This window comes from Stegostoma tigrinum, chromosome 3, assembly GCF_030684315.1.
Source record: "Stegostoma tigrinum isolate sSteTig4 chromosome 3, sSteTig4.hap1, whole genome shotgun sequence".
In the NCBI taxonomy this organism is placed as follows: Eukaryota; Metazoa; Chordata; class Chondrichthyes; order Orectolobiformes; family Stegostomatidae; genus Stegostoma; species Stegostoma tigrinum.
The window spans coordinates 55,191,928-55,208,881 of NC_081356.1; the positions used below are offsets into that span (position 1 = coordinate 55,191,928).

Genomic DNA, 16,954 nt, shown 5'->3' on the forward strand with positions numbered 1-16,954 from the left:
TTGGCCACTCCACAGTACCTTTTAATTGTGCTTTCTTTAAATGTCCACTTCAATTGGCATGAAATCATTTGACCTCTTGTACTAAATATCTGGGTTAATTCTGCCTTGTGCAAAATATTATTTTTTTTTCCCAGTGGATTATGCACTGTGTGTGATTTGGCCTACAACATGGATTTTTCTGTACCAATGGAAAGTACACTACGGTATAGAAAATTTTGCTCTATGTAAAAACAACTTAAATGTTCAGTATTTTAAAGTCCTAAATATATAAGTATATAAGCTGTCAATGCCTCAAAACTAAATTGGAGATATTGAGGGAGCATGTCTAGACACACCCAGATACAACTTCTGCCTCCCCATGGATGCAACCATAGGCACATTAAAATGCCAATATCAAGCATATTTGGCACTTGCACCATTGATGGTACAACAGCTCAAACAAGGTAAGCAAAGAAGTCTCCTTCAATGACATGCTGTTACATAGGTTACCTGCTGTTAATCTTTAAATGTGCTGGCAATCTTTCGTCTTGGAAGATGTGGCTTGTGCTAATGGTGGTCAAGTCTGTTAAGTATCGTCTAGTGTTGGCAGCATAGACTTCCATGCCTGTTGGGATGCCTGAGCCATAGAGACACTGGATTAGAAAATGCACAGTTTTGTGGCCTCTAGTTATAAAGGGCCTCTTCTCAGTTGTTAACCATTCATTTTAATACCTGTTTTACTAAAATTTACTTCAGAGAACAGCTATATAATTTATAACTATTTTCTTTTTTGAGGCCAGCAGCAAACACAATAGATTTGAGCTATATAAGGATTCAACAAAGCCACAATGAACATGGTGAAAATGCTGGTCAATATATGATATCTATTTTCCATGTGCATTAACCTAAAACATCCCTGACACAATATCTGCCAAAAACTTTGATGGACAGGAAAAACACTCAATACTGAATATGACTGAGTTCTATTCCAATTATTTCCCTGTTCAGCTCAGACTTCAAATGAAATTTAAACCACCAGCACTAAACTAACAACATTTTCATTTGACATCATTTTCCTACATTTAAGCAAATAGTGGGGATGTCCATGTCGAATGGCAATTAACACTTGTGGCCCAGACAACTTCACCTACTCCATGCCAGCTCACTAAGAGCTGTCAGCAGCAGGTAGGCAGTTTTCTTGACCCAGCACAGACCTCAATACTGTTATCGTGGGTCACCAGATTGCTTCAGAGTATGGCAGCATCTAGATCCCAAAAATGCCAACACCTAAAGGAATTCAGTAACAAAGAGATGTGTTCTTTATCTTCTTATTGTGGAGTAGGGCTTGTGGTGAGAGGGATTTCAAGCAAGTCAGAAGCAAGGGCAGAAGGATGGCCCTTGCCCTGTATCCCTGCTTCTTTTTTATCTCAAAGTTAAAGGAATCCTCCCCATCCCAAGCCTACAGACAGGTCACCCAGATTTCCCATTTTGGAAACTAAGCACCTTTCTTGCCTGGTGTGAAGGAGTTAATCTAGGAGGTGATGCATTATGCCTTTAAATGGCCTTTAATTAACCAGTTTAATTAGTGGTAGGTCAACAAAATCCCTAATGGATCTTCTCATCCAGAACTTAATTGATGAAGTGACGAGAATGGATGACAACTCTCCAGGATTACCTAGGGTTACCAGAGAGGAGTAAATTCATTCCATAGTCTTGGTATTGTGTTCAAAAGTCTTTCACAATCAGTCCATAATGAAAATATTTTATTAAAGTGGAGTCCTTCAGAGCTCCTCACTACCTTAATTGTTCATAGTTAGATGACTGAATTACTGAAGAATATGTCAAGCCAGTCTGACTCCATATCCCGAACCCATTAATGCTCAAGCTGGTAAACTAGAAAATAAAAATGTATAATTCATCATCAAATATACTTCTCCAACCACATCAATGACAGGAAATGTTCATACACAATGATATTTGGCAGTAATACACTCGTTCTTTTCCCAAAAGATGTCTATACAACTGCAGTGTGTGCTGATTTTTTAAAATAAACAAAGCCTAAATTTACTCATTCAACCATTAAAGACAATAGCTGCCAACTACAGAATAGGCCAAAAGCCACAAATAATTATATTATGTTAACTTACATTCTTTGAAAATTGTTGACATTACAAAATGAATCTGAGGTCTGTTACTATACTTTCAGAAATCAAATCTACCACATCAGACCCTCACAATGCACATTTTCAGAATCCAAAACCACTCAGTATTCAAAAGAAATGAAACTGATGGACCATCCAAGGCAGCACAGTCGTCTTCACTAATGTCTGGGGGCTTGTGTCAAGTTAGAAGAGCTATCCTACAGACTAGTCAAGTGTGAGTCTGACTAAGTCATACTTATGGAACCATACCTAATAAACAATCTCACAAACATGCCATTACTTTCACTGGATATGTCCTGTCCCACTATCAAGACAAACCTCCTAGAGGTTGAAGCATAGTGGTGTACAGATGGGAAGGAGTTGCCTTAATTTTCCTCAATTTTAATGCTGAATTCCATGAAGTCTCAAGGTATCAGGTCAAATATGGTCAAGGAAACCAGATGATTACTACCTCTTGCACCCTCTTGACTGATGATTCAGTATTCCACCATATTGAACATTACTTGGAGAAAACACTGTTGATGGCAAGGGAGTGGAATGTAATCTGGGTGGAGAAGTTCAATATCCATTGCTGAGTGAGGCCAGCAGCACCATTACCGACCAAATCTTAATGGACAAAGCTGCTACACCAGGTCTAATGCAGTTGCCAAGGGAATCAACAAGAGGAAAAGCCTTTATGACTTTGCACCAAACCACCTATCCCAGCTGCATCTATCCATGATAGTATCAGTAGGAGTGACGACTGTGCAGTCTTTGTGACGGCAAAGTCCCACTTTCATACTGAAGAGACTGTCATTGTGTTGTGTGGTACTGCCATCATGTTAAAAAGGACAGATTTTGAAAGGATCCACCTCAAAGTTGGGAATCCATGAGATACAGTGAACCATCAACAGCAAAATTATATTCAACTACTGTCTACAATCTCATGGCCAAAATATTGCCGACTCTACCGTTACTGTTAAACCAGAACTACGCTGATTCAATGAAGAGTGAAGGCAGACACGCTGGAAGCAGCACTGGACGTACCTAAATATAAGGTGTCATACTGGCAAAGATACAACACATGGGCAAACTGATGGAAGGAGTTGTCAAAAGTGCTGTTAAGTGACAGTTTTTCAGTGTTACGGAGAAGGGGAGGTTAAATGAAAGAGAATCCCTGATATTCGCTTTAAAAGTAATAAGTAACTGTTTATTTATTTAACCCTAACAGTGATGAAATTAACAGAACTACTAACAAACCAAACAATTTCCGCCAACTCCTCACAATTCCCTAATGGAGCAAAATTCTACTGGTATGCTATTCCGATAAACACAAGTCCCACGGATATGACCCAAGTAGTAAGAAAAGAAATAAATAAGAACTTAGTCTCTCAAAGTCCACACAGAATGTGTCTTCTGGAATGCTCTGCCTTCTCCATTGCCTCTCCAGTCATAAGCACCTTTCTTCTGCTGTTCTCAAGTCATGAAAGTCTTTCTTCCACCGATCCTGCTGTCAGGGATGTTTTCTCTGTGAAGACCCTTAGCTAGAAGTGCCATGGTACTTTTTATGGATAAGATGATGGTTTCTTAGAGAGCTTAGTGATTTCTTGTGAGAGCTGGCTCCTTATTTCTCAGATGACGATTCACTCTCACACCAATTTTCAAAAACCCTCTCCTTCTGTACTTTGGATGACACATTAATTACAATAGCATTGTCCAAGGTTGTCAAAACCATCAGATTTAAATTCAGTTGGTTTTCAATTGCTAAGTGCTTGGTTTAAATTAATTGGCTGATTCCAGTTCATTGCCAAAACACCAAAACAAGTCTATGATCTCCAATCATACAGCTAATTGATACGTGTTCCATTTTAGAGCTGATTGTACATCTTCAGCTACATACAGACACTTTTTTTCAGTATACATCTCTAAGCTTAGAGGAGCACTTTGTCTCTTAAATGAACCACGGACTGTTCTCCCTTATCATGTCTTTACAAACAAATTCTACCTTCTTCCTTTCCAATTTACAATTACTCTACACAACTTTGTAACAGTCAGTGACAGCGTGCTCACTATTGCTCAGACTGAGATCCCCCGGGGACGCTCAGTTCCTGACCTCATTAAAGACTGAGTTCAAACGTGGACAAATGAGTTGAACTCCAATGGTGAGTCACAGTGATTATCCTTTACATCAAGGTAGCATTTGACCAAGAGGAGCCAAGGACCTCGAGCAAAACTGGAGTCAATTGGAATGGGTGAAACTCTCTGCTGGCTGGAATATGCCTGGAACAACGGATCATGCTTGTGGTTGTTAAAAGTGAATCATCTTAGTATCTCAGTTCCAGGACATCACTGCAGGAGTTCCTCAGGTTGGTGGTCTAAGTCCAACCATTTTCAGCTGTTTCATTAATGAGCTTTTCTCTGTTATACAGTCAGTTGTTTCCTGATGATTCACAATGTTAAGGGCCATTCATGACTTGTCTGGTATGACCGCAGCTTGTGTTCATTTGCAGAAAGGACTGGACAACATCCAGGCTTGGTTTGATAAGTAGCACTTTTTTTGTGCCATCCAGGTGCTAGGCAATGACTAAATAAAACAAAAGAAAATCTAATCACTAATCTAATCATTGCCAATTTACATTTAATAGCATTATCATAATCAAATTCACACCTCTCATCCTTCTTCACTCCAACGAATAAAGCCCTAGCTCCCTCACCCTTTCCTCATAAGACCTGCTCTCTAGTCCAGGCAACATCCTGGTAAATCTCCTCTGCACCCTTCGTAAAGCTTCCACATCTTTCCTATAATGAGGTGAACACAATATTCCAAGTGCAGTCTAACTGTGGCAATTCAAGAAGGTATCCCACTACTAACTTTTCAAGGGCTGTTAGGGATGGGCAATAAATTCTGACTTAGCTAATGACACCACTTCCCATGAATGAATAAAAAAAACTTGCTATCCATACAGATCAATCATCTCTCATTACTGTCCTTCTTGGCAAGCCAGATATTGCTCACTGCAAATTAAAAATGTAAACTGTGACAAATTGTAACATTATTATCTAAGTCAAATAATTGTTTAGATTCTTTTGTATTAATCATGCATATAAGGGGTAAAAACAATATTTATGTAAGATCTTTGTCATAATAACAACAACTTGTATTTATATTGGGTCTTTAGAGCAGTTCACAGGAGCATTATCAAAAAAAAATCACATTGAGCTGGTTTGGCGGCATTAAGACAAAGGAACAAATACTTCACCAAAGAGATGGTTTTAAAGAGTGCCTTAAAGGAGGAAAGCTATGTACGGAGAAAATGTATGCACTGCATTTCCAAAGCTTAGTGATTAAGAAACTTCTAGTGCAGCCACCAGTGGTGGATTGATTAAAATTAAGGATGCTGAAGAGGACAAAACTGGGCAAAGGCAAAGCTATCTGGCCAAAGCAGAGTTTGTGGAGGTTAATTCTGATTTCTCTAAACAGATGCTGCCAGAGCTGCTGGGCTTTTCCAGCAACCTATGATTTTGTTAATGATTTCTAGCATTCACAGTTCTTTCAGTTTTTTTTGTTTTATATCATTAATAAAGTTGTGATTGATAACCAAGATGGCCTTTGGTCCAAGATGGCGGCAGAGTAGGGCATCTGTACTGGAGCTCGTCCGTTCCAACTGCTTTTCTTTGTCTTTTTTGTTCTGTCTTTTTTTTTAAAACTCACTTACCACATCCTGAGCTTGGATGGCATTGGCAGTGGCAATGAGCAGATCCAGGGTGCGGATTTCAAGCAGTCTTGTGCCAAGCCCAGAGTGTGGTCCTTGGGCGGGCCTACCACATAACTTGATCAGGACCAGTATGTGGACCTCATGTGGTCTGAAGCTGGGCCTAAGGCACAGACCAGGTTAAGACTCAACCAAGCCCAGTGCAGGGGAAGGTGAGCCCCAACTTACTTGTCCTGACTAAGCACAGGACCTAGAATCAGTTGCTGCTACATCGGCATAGACAATGTCAATGAGGTAAGCACAGGGCAAAAGATGGCGCCCGAGGATCAGAAACTTCATTGTGGATTGGATCTGACGTTGGTGGCAATGAAGTAGTGGCAGAAGAGTATCATGGCAACATCGATGGGGTGGGCCCAGCGGCAAGAGAAACAACACTGATGTTGGTTGGTCTGGCGCAAGCCTCAGTGAGGTCGTGGTGGAGGAGTATAGGCCAAGTGGCAAAGATGGTGCCAGAGGATTGGCAACTTCAATGCTCGTTGGGTCCAGTGTAGACAGCGGCAAAGTGGTGGTGAGGGGTGACTGCGCATTCGACATTTGTGGCGATGAGCTGGCTCAGGACTGACAGAGTCTTTTCAAGTTACATCTTTTTTTTTACAATTTTTTCCTTACTTTAAATTATTCAAAATGGTGCTGTTTCAAGATGACAAATTAAAGCTTTTCACTGTATTTTATTGTATTCTTACTGTAAAATACATGTGACAATAAAATCAAAATCAATTCAAAATCATGACCTTAGTTCTCAATAACAAAGTGTGAAACTGGATGAACACTGCAGGCCAAGCATCCAGCTTCACACTTTGTTATCTTGGATTCTCTAGCATCTGCAGTTCACATTATCTCTTAGTTCTCAATATTTCTGTTGTAAACAGAAGACAATTAGGGTTGTTAAGCAATAATTTACTTTAAGTTCCAGCATTCATAGCTTTACATATTTTGTAAAGTAATGAATCATGTTTGTGAGAGCTACAGTGTGTTAACTTTCTTTCCTGTGCCCTTTCTTCACATGAGCTTGCTGAGTCATTCAAGTTATGCGGGACAGGTTACAGTATCAAATCATGCTATAGAATGAATTTAATTGACAATGATGCCTAGCATAGGTCAGATCTGTGAGTACTGGTAAAGTAATTGTTTCTTCATTATCTTTTTACTGATTTCTGTGATCTATGCCTCCAAATGGAACTAATCAGTTTCAGTGACAAATAATCAGAATGTCATTTTTAATCCATGTTTTATTTTAAGATTTAATGCTAGCTCTTCTACTCAACTTTATTGTCACTGACCATTCCTGTGAGTTGATCCTATGAAGTCAGAATTTGTCTCGATCTGCCCAAATTTGTATAGGCAGATGATAGTGAGGTTCTCAAATCAGACAGACCATTTGATTTTTTTGGTCATATAAGAAGTAAGCAACCCCTTTCAAGATTCAATGCTACATTGACATTAGCCCAGGAAAAGGAATATTGTTGCTTTTGCTTTAACCTGGAGTGGTACCACTTTATACTAAATATTGTCCATGAATCTATTCAATGTTCAACATGTCTGTTGGTTTACAGCTTCATAACATAATTTGCTAGCTGAAGACAAGAAGAATCATATGATGGCATGTATACATTTCAGAAAGAAAAGAAAATCAAAGATCTGTAGCTCAGGTTGTGGGTGAGGTTGTTGACTTGCTCGCAGTGCTGGCTTGATCTCATCCGGACGTTTCGTCGCCATGACATTATCAGTGGTGTCTAAGTTTGGCACAAACATAGACACGCACGGGAATTCCTAAGGGCACGGTTCTCCACCCTTGATGCAATCAACAAACAAACAGAACTGGATCCCATATACAAGCTATACAGATCAAAACTGGAAATGACATAACAGACCAGACAGCATAAATTTCAAGTGGAATATAATAACATTGCTTCATTGGAGGCTCCACAGATTATGTCACATAGCAAAATGACGAAACATCTGAACAAGAACAAGCCAGCTTGGTGAGCAAGTCAACAACCACACACAAGGGCTCTCTGATCAATCTGGCTCACGCTATTGTTTATCCAGATATAGGGAAGGTGACAGCACAGGCCAGTTCATAACAGGTGTGAGACGCATTCTGAGAGAATGAAACTATGAAACATTACTGAACATTACGCAAAAATTGGAGCTTAAATTGCACTAACTATATGTGATAAAATAATTCAATCTTCAATATAGATTCAGAAATGAGATGTCCCCAGTCAATATTAAGGAACCATTGCCAACTGCCCACTCCCCCACTCCTGACTTGGCCCCTCGCACATTTAAAAATCAGAAACGCTTTTACACACAATGGTCAATCCTATAACAGTCTCTTCATAGGCACACATCAGCACGCATTCAGAAATCAGACAACCCTCATCACAGTCAGAAATCAGACACTTCTCATGACATTTCAGGAATCAGACATCCTTCACTACAAAGCAATCAGACACCCCTCATTACACAGTCATAAAACAAATCGCCCCTCACTACATGAGCAGAAATCAGACATCCATAAGCTGTGCAGTAAGAAATCAGACATGTGTTTGAAATCAGACAGCCCTCATTATGCACAGCCAGAAATCAGGCAGACATGGCAACACAGACAGAAGTCAGCAATCTTCATTACAGTCAGAACTCAAACACTCTTCACTACATCATCAATATCAGACAGCTTTCACCATATGATGAGAAATCAGACACTCCTATTTTCACAGTCAATATTCCAACATTGCTCTCACAACAGTTAATATTATATATCCTCAGGCAGATACCATCACTCTCAGTTAAGAAACTGAAACCCAACGTTCAGCAGCTGGAACTGACTCACTTTGCCTTCAGTAGACAAGTTCATTTAAACAAAAAGTTGAAGTTTTTAAAACAGACACATATTTATGTTGTTATGGACTAGCCACACCGAACCACCGAACGTTGCAGGCACATTGTTGTATCATTGGTAAGTGTAGAGCTCCTTTTGAATGACAATTTTTTTCAAATTCAAATAATTTATATCTAATATGAGGAACCATTTTCCAAATTTTATTCCCTTCTTAATTAAATTGTCTTTTGCAGAATTGTAAAGCAGGCTCAACATGAGGTGAACAAAAACAAAGTTGCTGGAAAAGCTGAGCAGGTCTGGCAGCATCTGTGAAGGAGGAAACAGAGTTAATGTTTCGGGTCCAGTGACCCTTCCTCAGACCCTTCCTCTCTACGTGATTTAATGAACTACCAGATTTGAAAAGAATATTATTGTTTTGGTGAACGTAACACATTTAAATGCATTGGTCAATGAAAATTTTCTCCAATAAAACAATTACTTACCAAATTTCTTTTATTTATATATCAGTAATGACCTCCGAAAGCTCATCTGCAGAGATAAAAAGATTTCAAGAAACAAGAAGTAAGATGATCTTTACTTCCCTTGCAGTATGTTAAAGATGATCTATTCTCAAGGTATTTTCAGGAGCAGATCTTTCATACTTTGTCATGTAGTTTTGAAACATTTAATCACAATAAATACAAGGAACTGGAATCATCTCAGGTTTATGATGAAAAACGGTTTCTTTCAGAGTTGCAGATGTTGCTCAGGAAAGCTCACTTTTTCCTATCAAATCTTGATGGCACAATGTGGTTCCTGATTTTAATTCAGATATGAATATCATTTGCTGCTGAAAGAAAATGCAATCTATCTCAGAGGGGTATGTTACAATTGAATCAGATTACATGCAGCTCTGCATTGGACTGTAATTGGAGCCAGGGGAAATGGTTAATTGGCACAAATGAAATGGAATACTGAAGGGACCTTCAAAGTTATCTCAACGAAGAGATGTACCTGAGTCTGCAAAGACTATCACTAAAATAGGAGAAACAAAAGTAATGACCACAAATTATACCCTGTACTGTTAACTCCTCAGGATCGGGAAACATCACAAATTGTGCTGCCACAGAAGTTTTAGGCAGAGTAATGTAGAGTTAAATGGACAGTTGTAATAATAGAATATGCATAATACATAATTATGCGTGTGAATTCACACAGCAGTTGTGGCGAGGACAAGGGATGCAGTTAATCAGCACAAATGCTAGGCAATTTCCACTGCCATGTCATAAGTGTGAGAAAGATTGGATACTCATTAATAATAATGAAATCCCTAAAGTGTGGAAACAGGTTATTTGGCCTATCTGGTCCACACCGACCCTCCAAACAGCATCCCACCCAGGCCTAGCCCATCCCTGAAACCCTGCATTTCCCATGGTTAATCCATTTAGCCTGTACACCCTTGGACACCATGGGCAATTTAGTATGGCCAATCCACCTAACCCACATGTCTTTGGACTGTGGGAGGAAATCCACGAAGACAAAGGGAATTTGTGCAAACTCTACACAGACAGTCATCCAAGGTTGGAATTGAACCTTGGTCCCTCATACAGTGAGGCAGCAGTGCTAGCCATGGAACCACCATGCTGTGGTGTCATAGTAAGTGAAATACAGTGGGGAAAGAAAATTTGAATTGAGGAAAAAACAGTAAGGGAAAGTAAGGGAAAAAAAATGACATTTTAACTTTTAAAAGTAACTCAGGACAATTTACAACTTGCAAGAATGAGACCGTATAATTCCAATTGTTCATTTTCTAGGCCTTATGTATTCGAGTGGCATTGGGAGATCACAATGTCATCCTGAATAAGACACGGATCACTAAATGCCAACCATATATTCTGAGCTGAGTTTCATTCCACATAAATACAGAAATTTTTGAAATTCATGAGGAAATTACAAGGAAGGTGCAGGGGTTGCTCTGTGGTTGGGGAGGCACAGTGGTTAGAAACAAAAACAGAAGTTGCAGGAAAAGCTCAGCAGGTCTGGCAGCATCTGTCAAGAAATAATCATAATTAACATTTCGGGTCTGGTGAATCTTCCTCAGAACCTTTCACACTGTAGGGATTCTATATATCAAATTGAACTCTAATTATCTGATTTGTTGTTGTTTCTTCTGTACCTTTAAATTTAATTGATGTGATAGACTATCAGTTACATTGCTACTCCTACTGATCTTTCTCTACTGTTATCAGTTCCCATTACCTGCAATTTGTGGCAGAAATTGGTGAGGAAAAGAATCCCATTCACAGCACATCTCATGAAATGTCCTGTTCATAATTAATCCTAGGTAACAAAAATTATTCAATTCAAAAAATGCTTCACTATTGGAGAATAGGAAGCAGTTTGTCCAGCTCCTGCCCCTCAGTGGATTAATAACCTCAAAACTGATATCCATTTTTCAATAGAATGTAGGTTTTAAAAAATGTACCTTTTTGTGGGATGTTAATATTGTTCGCAAGGCAAACAGATGGTGTTTGTCTCTAATTGACCTTGACAAAGTGATTGTGAACTGCCTTCTTGAAGTTCAGCAGTCCATTTTGTGTACACCAACTATGCTGTTCGTAGGGGAATTTAAGGGTTTTGGCCCAGAAAGTGTGAAGGAACGACAACACAGTTCCAAGGCAGAATAATGTGTAACTTGGGGAACTTGGAGGCAGTGGTTTTCCCATGCGTCTGCTACTCTTGTCCTTCAAGGGAATGAAGATCACGGGTTTGAAAAATGCATTGGAAGGTGAAAGAAGCATCATGCAGGTGGCACACACTATTGCCAATATGCATCAGTCATGGAAGAATGAATGTTAGAGGTGGTGGGTGGGGTGATATTTGAGCTGTGGTACCAAGATTCTTGAATGTTGTCAGATCTACACTCAGCCAGGCAACTGCAGAATGCTCCATCACATTCTTGATTTGTTCTTTGTAGGTAATAGACAATCTTCAGCTAGCTATGTGAATAGTTATTCACAGAATTCCCAGCTCTTACCTGCTGTTGTAGCCATTTTATTCTTATGGCTGTTTGAGGTTCAACAATAATATCCAGGACCAAAAACAGAAATTGCTGGAGAAACTGGGATAATCTGTGGAGAGAAAGAAGAGTTAACATTAACTAATAGTAACTAGCAAAAGGTAGTATTTATGCTCAAGATAGGGCAAGGTGGGGGTAAGGAGTAAGTGAAGGGGTGGAAATGGAGCTCAGAGAGAGAGTTATAGAGAGAGGATGACAGTTAGGCAAACAAAGGGATTGAGGGTAATCTGTTGAGGAGAAAGACAAGCTGATAATGGGGACCATAAGTAAATGAAAATGGGATGGCTATGCTGATAGCAGCCAATGTCATGACAGGGCCTAGAGTGTGGGGTTGACTAAGTGACATTGGTGTTCAGGATGTAAAATTATGGAACTCAATATTGGGTCCTGAAGGCTGCAAGGCCTTCAAATGGAAAATGAGACATTGTTCTTCCAGCTTGCATTGAGCATGGCATGAGTACTGTTGCACGCCTGAGACAAGAATGTTGATCAGGTAATGCAGTAGTTTGTTGAAGCAGTAGGTAACTGGAAGCTTGGGGTCATTTTTGCAGGCAGAATATGGGCGTTATACAAAGTAGTGGCTGAGTCTGCATTTTTCCTCCCCAGTGTAGAGGAGAGATCACATTATGAGCAGTAAATATAATAGACTAGACTGAGTGAAATGCAGGTAAATTGCTGCTTCACCTAGAAGGTGTGTGTGGAGCTTTGGATAGTGAGGAAGGAAGAAGTAAATGGACAGGTATTACACCTCTTGCAATTGCATGGGAAGGTTTCATGCAGGTGTTGGAAGTGAAGGAGGAGTGGACCAGGATGTCCTGGAGGCTACAATCCCTGTGACATTCTGACAAGAGTGGGAAGGAAAGTATGCTTCTGGTGGTTACATCCCACTAGAAGTGGCAGAAATGGCATTTATAATCCTCTGCATATGGATGCTGGTAGAATGGAAAGTAAGGACTGGGGGATCCTATCAGTGTTGTTGGAGGGGAGAGAAGGGATGAGGGCAGAAGTGCAGGAAATGGGTTGGATATGGCTCAGGGCCCTGTCAACTACAGTGGTGAGGAATCCTCGTTTGAGAAAGAAGGTGGGCATTTCTGAGGGCTAGCTGCGGAAGGTGGTATCGTTAGACAGATGTGACAGGGATACAGAAACCTGAAGAGTGGAATGAAATCCTTACAGGAAGCAGGATGTGAGGATATATATTCCACTAAGTGTGGGAGTTGGGGTTTTGTACTGGATTTGAGTGGCCTGCCTATCTCCAGAGATGGAAACAGAGATTTTGAGGAAGAGAAGGAATGAGTCAGAGATGGGCCAGGTGAAGATGAGAGCAGGTGGAAGTTGGAAGCAAAATTGATAAATTTTTCCAATTCCAAATGCGAGAAAGGGAAGCAACACCTATGATATCATCAACGTATGGAGAAAGAATTGTGGGGAGGCCATGGCCATACCTTTGGCCGCCTTCATCATCATTCAGAAAGGATCGTCTTCCCACATACTGATTTCCTGTTTTGTCTAACAAGAGCAATTTTACTTATCTTATTTAGGTCTTTAATATTCACCTGTTGTAACTGGTTCCCATGGCTTACTTAAAATACCTGGGCAACGATGTCAAGCATCTGGAGTCATTTATTTTTCCTTATTTTGTTTTTAATATTCTTCTTTGTTTGTTACCTCCTTTACATTTGAGAGTTTATTGCCAGCTTTAGGAGAGTAGACGTCTGTCTGCCTGCTCCACATGCCTCAGGGGTCCTTCATTATTCTTAAGCAATATTCCCTTTCAGAACAGCCTTTTTCATGCATTGTTGATTATATGGACATCAAAGTAAATGTAACAGTTTGCTCTCGACATGATTTTGAATGTTTATCCTTACGTCAGCAATGTCCTTGTTACATTTTCTCTCAATCAAGCCATTACAGCAAACAACACATCCTTCTTTTTCATGCACATACATTTTGGCATTATGAGATATTTAACTCTTTTCTGTATAGTTCAATTTTCAAAGAGGCTTAATTTTAGTTAGCACTGCGTAATGTAAATTTTTGTGATAAATTTGCTTTGTTTATGCTGTTGAGTCAGGAAATTTTTTTCTTTATTCATTCAGGGAATGAGTGCATCGCTGACTCAGCAGTATTTATTGCCCATCCAGGTCTGGAGTCACATGTAGGCCAGACCAGGTAAGGACAGCAGTTTCCTTTCCTAAAGGACATCAGTAAACCAGATGGGTATTCCCGATAATTGACAATGGATTCATGGTCATCATTATACTGTTAATTCCAGATATTTATTGAATTGAAATTCCACCACCTACCATGACAGGTTTCAAACCCGGGTCCCCAGAACATTACCTAGGTCTCTGGATTAATAGTCCAGTGATAATACTACTAGACCATCACCTCCCCAGTATCTCCGAATAAGAGATGGTGTCAGTTTTCTTTTTCTTTTTTGGTGTGAATTCTTACATTATGGGCAAGTGAAAGCTTAACATAGGCTATGGATGCATATTGTAATGTGGGACAAAAAACTAACTGTTAAAATATAGTTATAGTACTACAGTAATATTGCTATAAAGAATCTCTCTCTAAACATAGCTTGATCATGTTATGACAAAACTAAATAATCAGTAACAACCATATTGAATATTTTCATGTCTACAAACCGTTTGTTTGCTAACTTAATACTGTTATTATGAATAACAAGTTGTTTGAATTGTTTAATTAATAACAACAAGCCAGTTAATTCAGTTGCATAGTGTTAACTATGTAGTACCATTGGCACAGGTTCAGTCCTTGCACTGATAGTTCTTGGGCCAGGCCTCTTCTACTTGCTCAGCTGTGAGATCATGGAATCATTGGCTCTCAAACAACAAAAGGGCGTGACATGAAGAGAGAAAATTAAGGATTAAATTCTGTAGACTGATCCAAGAGTCACATTAAACAAATTGTTTCATCAACTATATACATGTTATATTGCTATAATATTCTGATATCAATTAAGAATTATAAATTCACAAGAATCCAGATTACCATTTCAATCACTACTGAAGCTATTCTCACTATATTAGACTGTACCAAACCAACAATGTGTTAGTCCACTGCACAGGTTGAGATCTGAGAAATACATTAATTGAGGTTTCGGCATTGGACTTTAAAAATATTCTGGGAATGACAAGGCATAATGACATAGCAACTATTATTCAGTTAATTTTCATTTTGGACTTTCACTGAATCTTTGCAGTTCCATGTACAATATGAACTTTAATCATTTCTGGTAACAGCTGAACAGATTTATTTCAATCAGGTAAAAAAACAAACAAAACTGGAGTGCATAAATCCAGCAAGAAGAAATCATCTGATACTTGTCAGACCAAACCACCTGAAAATATACTAAGAAGATGGCCTAGACTCTGACTTTTTCTTATGTTAAAGGTAAGTGTAAGGTATTGCATTCCAAATGCAATTTGATTGGTCAAACTACTCGACTGTAAGCAAAACACACCTTGTCTTGATACTGCAGTTAAATACTAACAAAATAAAAATAAAAGATTTGACTTAACTGTAACTATAAAAATGCTTAACAAAATGTATGTAAAGTACTACTGACTAACTGTCCCAATACACCCTTAACAAAGGCAAATTCAGTAAAGTAGATGATCTCACATACGATTCTAGCATGATGAAGAGAACCTCAGCTTTTACGTGTAACAGAAAGAGAAATACGAGCTTCCACATTCCGTGTCAAGAACCCAGCAACTGCAGAAAATCAGAACTAATAATCTTGGTTCTGTGGGAGCTGGACCCGACCCTTTCAGGCTACTTCAATTGTTCCAACTTTAAAAAAAGACCCCAAGCCTCATTAGGAGTTTATTTTATTCACTTTGAGCAGGCTGCTTGGTAGCTCTGACTTAAGCTATCTTCATAAAAACATCAGAACAAAATAGATCTCTCAAAGCCAATGTATTGTCACTGCAGTGTTAAACAGACACGTTCAGTGATTTTGAGTTTGTCCCATGAGTCTTCCTGTATCCTTCCCAACATCTATGTACATGTAAGAATTGATTTGGATTTGATACTGATCTCCTGGGTTTTTTATATAAGTCTGAATTTTACCTCTTGAGTCAGAATTATATATAAGGCCATGCATACGTAGAAAATAAGAAGCAGTTTTGTCGAGCCCATGCTCTCCATATATGTATCGTAATTCAGCAGAGAAAAAAAACATTAACTGATTTTCTTTTAAAAGTTGTTAGACTCACATGATCTTTAACAAAACAATGTGACTGTGCAAATACACTTTAGAAACTGTGTATATCAAGTTAGATTTTTTATTTTCAAATAAAAATTGTCAGTGAGTGGGAACTGTTATCAAAATGGTGCACTATTATTGATAATTTAATCTCAAGGACTTCAACACACAATGTGATCAACAGTAAGGCCAAGCAAAGTAAAGCCCTATTTGTCTTGGCTATATTTCCTTCATGTCCCTCTTGATAGTAGACACAACATTGTCTCATACTATGTATCAATACCAATTGAAAAAACAAAAAACAATTTAATCTATATGCCACACTTTAACATTGTATGCATACAATTTTCTAAGTTAATTGGTATTATTGGGATTTCTCGATTACTCTGAAAACATAGCATCATATATGTACATCAACAGCAAATAGCTCTACCTCTGTGCAAACTCTTGAACACCTAATTATCCAAGACTGCATATTGAAAAAGCAGATCTAAATCAAACAAAATTTCTTTCCATTAATTTATTTTTTAAGAATTCAATTCATGAGATAGAAGTATCACCAGCTATGCCAGCATTTATAGCCCAGAGGGCAGTTAAGAGTCAAGCATATTGCTGTGGATCTGGAGTCACATATATTCTAGACCAGGCAGTAGCAGATTTGCTTCCTTAAGGGGCAGTAGTAAACCAGTTTTCTTTTAAACCAGAATCAACAGTGGTTAACAAAGTGTGGGGCTGGATGAACACAGCAGGCCAAGCAGCATCTTAGGAACACAAAAGCAGACGTTTCCTTCATCAGATTGGTCACCATCTGGCTAGCATTTTAATTACTCATTTTTATTGGATTCAAACTTCACCATCTGTCATGGTGAGATTTGAAGTCTTGTGCCAGGGCATTAACCTGTGGTTCTGGGCTACTAG

The 16,954-nt window shown here is 38.9% G+C and overlaps 1 long non-coding RNA gene across 1 annotated transcript in view; it reads left to right on the plus strand.

Moving 5' to 3' along the window:
• Positions 1–15,416, plus strand: part of LOC132209489 (uncharacterized) — a 28,027-nt gene extending 12,611 nt beyond the window's left edge. The window contains exons 2-3 of the long non-coding RNA XR_009445570.1: positions 13,896–13,968; positions 15,092–15,416. This is a non-coding gene — a long non-coding RNA (uncharacterized LOC132209489). The remainder of the gene's footprint in view (positions 1–13,895; positions 13,969–15,091) is intronic.
• The last annotated feature ends 1,538 nt before the right edge of the window (positions 15,417–16,954 follow it).